General features: G+C 40.2%; 1 pseudogene; it reads left to right on the forward strand.

Annotated features, from left to right (window-relative positions):
- The first annotated feature begins 1,057 nt into the window (after nucleotides 1–1,057).
- Nucleotides 1,058–10,638, forward strand: LOC139941138 (uncharacterized; annotated as a pseudogene).

A 10,638-nucleotide genomic window follows, 5' to 3' on the forward strand; every position in this document is an offset into this window, starting at 1 on the left:
TATTAAGCCAAAAGATAAAGACAAATTCTGAACTGTTGGTAATTTTTAAATTAAAAATTGTCTTCATTTAGTTTTAATTGATTAATAGAATAAAAAACTGAAGGAATAAACCAGCTACTTGAGAGCTCTCTGGTTAATAAATAAAACTCATATCAGCACTACTCTGTGAGAGAAATGTTTCAGACAGTTGCCCCCCCCCCCATCTCCGAATTGGTGTTGCTCGTTTTGATTTTTAACATGCTATTTCTGTCAGCCATCTCTGTGCCTCCATTTATCCACACTATGTAAGCTTCAAACAATTATTAATATATAAAGCTGTTTCCAATGTTTTGTTGCTGCAAATTTTTTGGTTTGCTTTTGTTGCAGAAAGGCTCATCATCTCCAAAGACATCTACCCATCCACAAGTCAATGTCCAAGACCGGCCTTCAATTGAGGAGCTACACCCTCCAAGGTGAATTCCCTATAAGAAATGTTTGATATATTTTGTTCTGGTCCTGAACAGAGCAAATAGTAATTGGCAAAAGTTTTTGTAAATGTGAGTAATTTTTACTGCAGTTTTCCAAATTATTCAAAGATGATTTATATCTCTGGCAAGCATTAGAGTTGATAGCTTCAGTTGTGTGTTTTTTTCTTTAAGGGTTTCTGTTGGCAGGGCTTTTATTTATTGGAGTGTGAAAGATTTTAAGAAGGTCCATTGTGCTTCATGTTAAACCAAAATATCACAACAATAATTTTAGGTTGATAATTTTAGGTGCGCATTTCATTTCCTGGATTAATTCATATTAATCCGCAAGCTTGCTGCCGCTTTCAATATTTCCCCTTCAATTGTTTATGAATGAAAGTGTCAATATAAAAGCAAAAACTTAACCAATCTGCTTTAATGTTGAATCATAGTTTGAAACTCGAAATGGCTTGATTTTGTTTGTGTTTCAGTCTGGCTGATATATCTACCCAGTAATAACCAGATGTCCAGACCAACCTAAGACGTCAGAGTCTCTTGACGGTTGCTGCACCAGGATGCTGCGTATTTGGCCCTAAACATCTCCTTGCAGGACCATGAGAAACTGCAATCTGTATGCTGGCGGAAGACTACAGGAGAGATCTGCGAACACCGACTCAAGTTTGCTGGGCACTGTTTTGAGCTTGTTGCTTGCCCAACCATCCTCTTGGAGCCCACTCATCAAGGCAAGGCTTCTTGTGGGACAAGATGTCTTACATTCATAGACACCCTGAGACGAGACACCAGCTTTGCCAGTCTGAGGAACTATGCTCCTGCATGCTAGATCAACACATCTGGACAAAAAACACTGGGCAGGCTCGAGCTACTTTGCATGGCGCTCGCCTTGATGAAGAAGACGTAGGAGCTGCACTCTCCAGAAAACGTGAGTTTCCAAACAGTGAACTAAATATTAAAACACGTTCCGACCAAGGCCCATTTTCATGGCTTTGCTTACCATCAAGTTTCGCGCTTACAATTATGATTCCCTGCTTATGTGCAAGCGCCAAATTTTTGCGCTATTCTTGAAAGCATACAGCGCCTATAGTAACGTGGAGTACGCATGCGCAGAAGCAAAAATTTTATGCGAAGCGCTGATTCTGTGCTAACGTTAAAGAGCCATGAAACTGGGCCCTGTTCCGACTAAAGCTTTCTATGCAGAATGCCTTTTCATTTGTCCTGGTTTATACATACATTTATATCAGTGTTTGGTTTGGGTTTGAAAGATTTGGGATTTGAAAGATTTTGGGAAGGTACCTGAGTGAGCTTAATGTTAAACCAAAATATCAAGACAAACTCCTTAACATTGGTAATCTAAATTGTGCATGTCATTTGCTGGAATACATGTAGTTTCATTCTGAGAGCTCCTTGAAACAATCCATTATGATGCTGCTTTTAAAGTTTCATCTTCATTTATTGTTAACTGTTTTGTACACAAAAGTTAAAGGTAAATGCAAGTTATCTGGAAGCTCACAGATATAACAATAAAGTTCATATCAGCACTACTTCATAAGAGATCTGTTTCATGCATCGGAAACCCCCCGCCCCCCCCCCCCCTCAAATTACTTTTGCTTATTTTCATTATTTTGTTGCTGCAAAATGTTAGATTTTTATTTTCTATTTTTATTTGTAGAAAGGCTCAGCATCTCCAAAAACATCTACCCATCAGCAAGTAGATCTACAAGACCAGCCCTCAATTGAGGAGCTGCATTCTCAAGTCAAAGGTGAACTTCTTACAATAATGCTTTTAATATTTACTTCTGATCCTAAACAGAGCAGTCTAGTAGTGTGCATAGCCGTGTTGGGAATAAACCAAAAACAAATGTGAGTCATTTTCTTGCATCAATACAAACTATCAGTCATTTCCCTGTAGCATTACAGCCATTTCGCAGTTGACAGACTGTGTTTTTCAGTCTGATTTTAAAGTGCTTTTATAGTAAGCTTTATTTGGAACATCATGATCAAGACAAGTTCATAGATTTTGTTATTTTAAAGTTGCATGCTATTTGTAGGATAACTTTTGTTTGGGAAGAGAGATATAGATAATTGATTAATACAATTCATACAGCACCAATCCCCAAGAGAACTGTTTTAGGCAATTGACATTTCCAATTTTTACTGTTGTATATTGGGAATGCAGCAATCCAAATGGTATACATGAGTTCTTAGAAACCAGTTCTTGTTGACTCGAGTCGGTGACTTGGACTCAAGTCTAGTGCTGGGCGAATAGTGAAATTTTGTTATTCGGATACCGCTGGCCAACTATCCGAAATTAACCGGATATTCGAATAAATTTTTTGCCGCTAGAGGGCGCTGTTTAAAAAATGAATAAGATCTTTTGGGCGGATTGATATTAGTTTTAGACAGTGTCACTCGGTTTATTCATAAAAATGACCGGATCTAATTTAAAGATGGCAATTTGCTTTTTCTTTTGATCGTGATTGACTCTACGTGAAGGAAAACTTTTGTAATCTTTGAACAAATTACGTCAGAAATGTCATTGTTTTAACTCTTCACGGAGGTGAGCATAGTTAAATACTTAATATATGCTGTTTTATGCTGTCTTAATAGAAGTTTCATAAGGATTCAGACAAAACATTCATATCAGTTGTCGTCCGACGTCCGCGGATATTTGGATATTAAAGAATATCCGGTTACTCGGTTGTAATTACAGAATTGTCCGGTTTGTAAATAGGTATTCGCGCCCTATGCGAATATCCGGTTAAGAAAAAAAAGGCATTCGCGGTTACGGATAGGAAAACCTATTCGCCATTAACCGGATATTTGAATAATTCGCCCAGGCCTACTCAAGTCTCTAATTTTGTTGACTTGACTTGCCTTGGACAAAAATGACTGTTGACTTGACTTGACTTGCGCAAAATTACTTGAGAGTTTAGAATTGACTTGAATATAAAGTTTGCAAATTATCTCCAAATGTTTTCATGAAAAACCAAGTTGCTTCTGCACACGATGTTGTTTGTTATCACGAGTTTGATTCCACCGACTGTGGCCACACTTTGGTCCATGTCTGGTTTTTACATCCATATGCAGGTGTATCTCCAGTATGTACTGGACGGTCTGCAATCGGACTACTGTCACCTGACTACTGTCTTTGTGATAGCAACCGGGGACCACAATCATTTCCTTTGTGATAGCAACCGTGGACCTATTGTCCCTTTTGTTATAGGTCCCTGGTTTGAATGTCCATACCTACCCACACACACACAGGTTGTTGTGTGCTGACTTGTTGCCGATGTTTTTAGTTTTTCACAACTTTACTGATGGCAATTTAAAAACAAAGATGCAAAAATTGCAAAAGCTTTAGTCTTATAATCAGTGAAGATCGATACATCACTACATAAAACAAAAACTACTTGTGTCTCTGCATGGTCATTATAAGTCGAGTATATTTTAAAGTTATTTTTCCCCCTTGTTCTATTAAACTCATGCATTTATTTTTCATTGTTGAATAAAACATCGGAAGTGGTGTCCATGGTGCGAAACAAATGTAGTTGATGAAAAGATTTGATTTTACTTGAGTTTGTCACAACTTAATGAGAGTGGACTTAATCTTGGGACATTATTTGGCGTGTGACTTATCTTGACTTGCAAAACTTTGACTTGTGACTTGACTTAACTTGACTTGGAGAAAAATTACTTGCCACTTGAATTGAATTCAGGAAAAAGTGTTGGTTTCAACACTATTTTAAACCATTGTTGCTAACAATTAATTTGAGGTGGTTTTTACATGGTTTTTTTCACTCACTTCACTTTGTTACACGTTTTGTTTTTTCAAATCCAGAGTTGAAAGCAATTTGTCTGCACTTGATTGTTTTGATGATGGGTAGTCTTAAACATCAACTGTTACAAACTGCGTCTTTTGTTTGTTTGTGTTGCAGTCAGGCTTAACATCTGCAAAGACTTCTCTCTGACTTCAAGTAGATCTCCAACCAAGACCAGCCGATGATGAAGGAGCTACACTCTCCAGTCAAAGGCGAGTTCATAACAAGATTACTTCTAATATTAACCCCAGTTACAAATGGAGCTCTGTAATAATTATGCAGAATGCATGTTATATGTTTAAAGGCATTTTACATGTCTGGGCCTAGCGTCCTGCGTCGGTGGACTCAATTTTTGTAATTTACGAAATATGGGTTCCAATCCTAAATCCTGGTTAGTCACAACAATTGTGTCCTTGAACGAGGCACTTTGCCTTAATTGCTTCTCTCCAACCAGGAGTACAAATAGGTATTCCCTGTGTTTGCAAATTTCGAATAACTGTCATTTCTGGGCAACAGGCATTTAGTGGTTTGCCAGTAATTATTCGATGCCGGTTCACTGTCGTTTCTTGAGCAACTGACTTTTGGGGGCATGTCACTGGTTGCCAATATCGGTTCACTTTCGTTTTGTGAGCGACAGGCTTCTGGTGCTAAGTGCCAATGTCGGTTCACTGTTGTTTGTTAAGCGACAGGCCTCTGGTGGTATGCCATTGGTTTCCGATGTTGTTCAGTTTAGTTTCTTGGGTGCCATTCCTCTGGTGCTCTAGTCACTGGTTGCCGGTTTCAGTTCATGGTCATTTCTTGAGCGATAAACCTTTGGTGATATGATGTCGGTTCACTTTTGGTCCTTGAGCGACAATTATCCGATGCTAAGTCACTGATTGCCAATGTCGCTTCACTGTCATTTCTTGAGCGATATGCCTTTGGTGCCATGCATTGGTTTTCTGAGCAACAGGCCTTTGGTGCTTTGCCATTGGTTTCCGATGTCTGTTTACTTTCGTTCCTTGAGCGGCAATGCTCTGGTGCAAGTCATTGGTTGCCAATGTTGGTTCACTGTCGTTTTCTGAGCAACAGGCCTTTGGTGCTATGCCATGGGTTTCCGATATCAGTTTTTCGTTCCTTGAGCGACAATTCTCTGGTGCTTGTCATCTGTTGCCATAGTCCGTTCATTACCGTTTGTTCAGCAAAGAGCGACAGACCTCTTGTGCTAGTCACCGGTTGCCGATGTCTGTTCAGTGTGTTTCTTGAGCGACAAACCTTTGGTTCTTTGCCATTGGTTTCTAGTCGGTTCACTTTCGTTCCTTGAGTGATATTTCTCTGGTGCTAGTCACTGGTTGCCGATGTCGGTTGATTGTTGTTTCTTTAGCGACAGGCCTTTTGTGCTATGCCATTGGTTACTGACGTCGGTTTACTTTCGTTCCTTGAGCGACATTTCTCTGGTGCTAGTCACTGGTTGCCGATGTCGGTTCATTGTCGATTCTTAAGCAACAGGCCTTTGGTCTATGCCATTGGTTTCCGATGTCGGTTAACTTTCGTTCCTTGAGCGCCATTTCTCTGGTGCTAGTCACTGGTTGTCGATGTCGGTTCACTGTCGTTTCTTGGCAGGACCTAGGTGCTATGCCATTGGTTTCTGATGTCGGTTTACTTTCGTTCCTCAAGCACCATTTCTCAGGTGCTAGTCACTGGTTGCTGATGTCGGTTCACTGTCGTTTCTAAGGGACAAGCATTTGGTGCCATGCCACTGGTTGTCTATGTCAGTTCACTGTCATTCCTTGAGTGGCATACCTCTTGTCCTATTCCATTGGTTGCTAATGTCGGTTCTTAATTGGTTGAATGCCACTGGCTGCCAATGTTGCTTTACTTTACTTTCATGAGCAACAGACCTTTGGTTGTATGCCACTGGTTGCCAATGTTGCTTTACTTAACTTTCATGAGCAACAGACCTTTGGTTAAATGCCACTGGCTGCCAATGTTGCTTTACTTTACTTTCTTGAGGGACAGACCTTTGGTTGTATGCCACTGGTTGCCAATGTTGCTTTACTTTACTTTCTTGAGTGACAGACCTTTGGTTAAATGCCGCTGGCTGCCAATGTTGCTTTACTTTACTTTCTTGAGCGACAGACCTTTGGTTAAATGCCACTGGTTGCCAATGTTGCTTTACTTTACTTTCATGAGCAACAGACCTTTGGTTAAATGCCACTGCCTGCCAATGTTGCTTTACTTTACTTTCATGAGCAACAGACCTTTGGTGGTATGTCACTGGTTGCCAATGTTGCTTTACTTTATTTTCTTTAGCAACAGACCTTTGGTTAAATGCCACTGGTTGCCAATGGTGCTTTACTTTACTGTTATGAGCAACAGACCTTTGGTTAAATGCCACTTGTTGCCAATGTTGCTTTACTTTACTTTCTTAAGCAACAGACCTTTGGTGGTATGTCACTGGTTGCCAATGTTGCTTTACTTTATTTTTTTTAGCAACAGACCTTTGGTTAAATGCCACTGGTTGCCAATGTTGCTTTACTTTACTTTCTTTAGTAACAGACCTTTGGTTAAATGCCACTGGTTGTCAATGTTGCTTTACTTTACTTTCTTTAGCAACAGACCTTTGGTTAAATGCCACTGGTTGCCAATGTTGCTTTACTTTATTTTCTTTAGTAACAGACCTTTGGTTGTATGCCACTGGTTGCCAATGTTGCTTTACTTTACTTTCTTTAGTAACAGACCTTTGGTTGTATGCCACTGGTTGCCAATGTTGCTTTACTTTACTTTCTTGAGCAACAGACCTTTGGTTAAATGCCACTGGTTGCCAATGTTGCTTTACTTTATTTTCTTGAGCAACAGACCTTTGGTTAAATGCCACTGGTTGCCAATGTTGCTTTACTTTACTTTCTTGAGCAACAGACCTTTGGTTGTATGCAACTGGTTGCCAATGTTGCACAACTTTTCTTTCTTGAGTGACAGACCTTTGGTTAAATGCCACTGGTTGCCAATGTTGCTTTACTTTAATTTCTTTAGCAACAGACCTTTGGTTGAATGCCACTGGTTGCCAATGTTGCTTTACTTTACTTTCTTGAGCAACAGACCTTTGGTTAAATGGCACTGGTTACCAATGTTGCTTTACGTTACTTTCTTGAGCGACGGAACGTGGGTGGTATGTAAGCTTAGTGGTATGCCACTGGTTGCCAATGTTGCTTTACATTAATTTCTTGAGCAACAGACCTTTGGTTGTATGCCACTGGTTGCCATAGTTGCTTAACATTACTTTCTTGAGCGACGGACCTTGGATGGTATGCCACTGGTTGCCAATGTTGCCTTACTTTACTTTCTTAAGCGACAGACCTTTGGTTGAATGCCACTGATTGCCAATGTTGCTTAACTTTACTTTCTTGAGCGACGGACCTTTGGTTAAATGCCACTGGTTGCCAATGTTGCTTTACTTTACTTTCTTGAGTGACAGACCTTTGGTTGTATGCCACTGGTTGCCAATGTTGCTTTACTTTACTTTCTTAAGCAACAGACTTTTGGTTGAATGCCACTGGTTGCCAATGTTGCTTTACTTTACTTTCTTGAGTGACAGACCTTTGGTTGTATGCCACTGGTTGCCAATGTTGCCTTACTTTACTTTCTTTAGCAACAGACCTTTGGTTGTATGCCACTGGTTGCCAATGTTGCTTAACTTTACTTTCTTAAGCAACAGACCTTTGGTTGAATGCCACTGGTTGCCAATGTTGCTTTACTTTACTTTCTTGAGTGACAGACCTTTGGTTGTATGCCACTGGTTGCCAATGTTGCCTTACTTTACTTTCTTAAGCGACAGACCTTTGGTTGTATGCCACTGGTTGCCAATGTTGCTTAACTTTACTTTCTTGAGCAACAGACCTTTGGTTGTATGCCACTGGTTGCCAATGTTGCTTTACTTTACTTTCTTGAGCGACGGACCTTGGGTGGTATGCCACTGGTTGCCAATGGTGCTTTACTTTATTTTCTTGAGCGACGGACCTTTGGTTAAATGCCACTGGTTGCCAATGTTGCTTAACCTTACTTTCTTTAGCAACAGACCTTTGGTTAAATGCCACTGGTTGCCAATGTTGCTTAACTTTACTTTCTTGAGCAACAGACCTTTGGTTGTATGCCACTGGTTGCCAAAGTGCTTTACTTTACTTTCTTGAGCGACGGACCTTGGGTGGTATGCCACTGGTTGCCAATGGTGCTTTACTTTATTTTCTTGAGCGACGGACCTTTGGTTAAATGCCACTGGTTGCCAATGTTGCTTAACCTTACTTTCTTTAGCAACAGACCTTTGGTTAAATGCCACTGGTTGCCAATGTTGCTTAACTTTACTTTCTTTAGCAATAGACCTTTGGTTAAATGCCACTGGTTGACAATGTTGCTTAACTTTATTTTCTTGAGCAACAGACCTTTCGTTAAATGCCACTGGTTGCCAATGTTGCTTTACTTTACTTTCTTGAGCAACAGACCTTTGGTTAAATGCCACTTGTTGCCAATGTTGCTTTACTTTACTTTCTTTAGCAACAGACCTTTGGTTAAATGCCACTGGTTGACAATGTTGCGTAACTTTACTTTCTTTAGCAACAGACCTTTGGTTGTATGCCACTGGTTGCCATAGTTGCTTTACTGTACTGTTGTGAGCAATAGACCTTTGGTTGTATGCCACTGGTTGCCAATGTTGCTTTACTTTATTTTCTTGAGCAACAGACCTTTGGTTAAATGCCACTGGTTGCCAATGTTGCTTAACCTTACTTTCTTTAGCAACAGACCTTTGGTTGTATGCCACTGGTTGCCATAGTTGCTTTACTGTACTGTTGTGAGCAACAGACCTTTGGTTGTATGCCACTGGTTGCCAATGTTGCTTTACTTTATTTTCTTGAGCAACAGACCTTTGGTTAAATGCCACTGGTTGCCAATGTTGCTTAACTTTACTTTCTTTAGTAACAGACCTTTGGTTAAATGCCACTGGTTGCCAATGTTGCTTTACTTTATTTTCTTCAGCGACAGACCTTTGGTTGAATGCCACTGGTTGCCAATGTTGCTTTACTTTATTTTCTTAAGCGACGGACCTTTGGTTAAATGTCACTGGTTGACAATGTTGCTTAACTTTACTTTCTTAAGCGACAGACCTTTGGTTGAATGCCACTGGTTGCCAATGTTGCTTTACTTTATTTTCTTAAGCGACGGACCTTTGGTGGTATGCCACTGGTTTCCATAGTTGCTTTACTTTACTTACTTGAGTGACAGACCTTTGGTTGTATGCCACTGGTTGCCAATGTTGCTTTACTTTACTTACTTGAGTGACAGACCTTTGGTGGTATGTCACTGGTTGCCAATTTTGCTTTACTTTACTTTCTTGACCGTCAGCTCCTATGTCATTTGTTGCTGAAGTTGGTTCACTATAGCTTCTTGTTTGGCAGGCTTGTACTGGTTAGTCACGGATTGACAATGTTGTTTTTGAGCGATAAACTTTTGGTCGGCTAATTCGGCACAGGTGGTAATGAGATATCCTTCGTTCCATCACTACCCTCTACATTTTGGAAAACACCTAGGCAAACTAGATTTCAAACCTTTATGTCAAGACAAATCTGTAGCTGTTGGTACGTGTAGTTTTAAAGTGTGCATTAAAATTTGCTGGCTGATTTTAATTTCTGGTCTTCTAACTTGACCTTTCAGAGACGGAGATAAAGGGAATAGTTTCCTGAAATGAAGTGCAGAATGGATTCACCACTACTGATATCAACAAGGATACTGGGTATAAAGGAGAGCAAGTCATATTAAAACATCGCTATCCTCAAGACATCTAAGCTGCAAGCAATTATCGATGTAACAATTAGTTCGTTGTCTCGAACAGTAAGATATTGTAAATGTGTTTTTATTAACTGAATAAGTTGCAATGTGTTCAGAACACTGCTGTCCGCTTTTGGTACAGTCTCCAAGATATTAGCACATCATCCTTATTCTTCGCTGTCTCCGTCCACTGGCTGCCAATCAAGGACTGCATTGTGTTCAAGCCATGGTTGCTCACTTACAAGTCTCAACATGATCTCGCTCCTGCATGTATCTCTGAACTTAAAAACTCGTATAAACCCCCTCGTCTTCGCTCATCGTCAAAGTGTCTACTGCAAGCTCCCCACAGAGTCTCTAAACTTATAACCTCGTATACACCTCCTCGTTGTCTTCGTTCATCATCACAGTGTCTACTGCAAGCTCCCCAGATCAAGTCTCTACTTCGCAATATGGGGGTCAATGCTTCTCCAAACTTATGGAACAGTTTTCCTCTTATTGTTCACCAAGCTACTTCGGTCACTTCCTTCAACAGTCGTCTGAAAACCCAGCTGTTTTCGAAATAA

This window comes from Asterias amurensis, chromosome 1, assembly GCF_032118995.1.
Source record: "Asterias amurensis chromosome 1, ASM3211899v1".
Lineage (NCBI taxonomy): Eukaryota > Metazoa > Echinodermata > Asteroidea > Forcipulatida > Asteriidae > Asterias > Asterias amurensis.